We start from the raw sequence: 1135 nt of genomic DNA on the forward strand, positions 1-1135 counted from the left end.
AGTAGCAAATGCAGTTAACATATGGAAAGAAACAGTAGAATATGATGAACTAACAATCAATGAGCGACAAAAAAGAAGACGAAACTTTCTTTAAGATGCTTGATTCTGTTAGGCATGGCTGTCTGACTGATGAAACAATTGATATGCTTAAGAGTCGCGTATTTAAGGTTTCAATACAAGAAAAATATAAAGAATTGGAAAGTGAAGGAACAAATCCTCCAATTTGCCTATTTTCTAAGGTAGATGCCTGCCAAAAAATCATTGAATTAATGTTAGAAAGTCTAGAAACTGAGAAAATAGAATTAGCATGTGTTGATGTTGTTGATGAAAGTGCCAGCACAGCAAAATTTGACAAAAAACAAGAAAATAAATTAGAGAAACTAAAAGATCAACCAAGCAAAACAGCTAGTTTAGAAACTGTATTGTCTTTAGCAGTAGGCTGTAGAGTAATGCTAAGACGTAATATTGATGTGACTGTAGGATTAGTTAATGGTGCCATTGGTACAGTAATGGGTATTTATGCTACACGTATATCAATCAAATTTGATCATATTGATGTACCTTGTGACATAGAAAGGGTTACATCTAGATTTATGCTATCTAAGAATTTGTATATACATAGGAAACAGTTTCCCCTTATACTTTCTTATGCCATTACTATACATAAATGTCAGGGCCTCTCACTAGATACAGCCATTATTGATTTATCTACTGATGTTTATGGGGATGGTATGGCATATGTTGCATTGTCTCGTGAACGTACATTAAATAGATTACATTGATTATCATTTGATCCTCTCTCTGTTAAAGTTAGTAATCCGTGCATTAACGAAATTAACCACCTCAGAAGTAAATTTCGGAATGACTTACCTAGATTCAAGTGACTGGTATAATTGATGATGGTGAACCTTGTAGTAAGAATGCCAAGGTGTCTGTAAGTCATGTACAAAGTACTAGTAACAGTACCGATAGTAGCAATAAATGTAAGAGTACTGATTTAGAAAAATCTAATCTCTCCAAAAAGAGTAAAATTTGTGACGATAATGCTTTAACTAAGCCTTGCCCCCAAAAAAGAAAAGTTGATGTAGACAGTAGTACTGACAATACTGCTTTGGTAGTGCCTCGCTCAAAAAAA

The sequence above is a fragment of the Amphimedon queenslandica genome, unplaced genomic scaffold (assembly GCF_000090795.2).
Source record: "Amphimedon queenslandica unplaced genomic scaffold, v1.1 AMPQUscaffold_13187, whole genome shotgun sequence".
Classification (NCBI taxonomy): Eukaryota; Metazoa; Porifera; class Demospongiae; order Haplosclerida; family Niphatidae; genus Amphimedon; species Amphimedon queenslandica.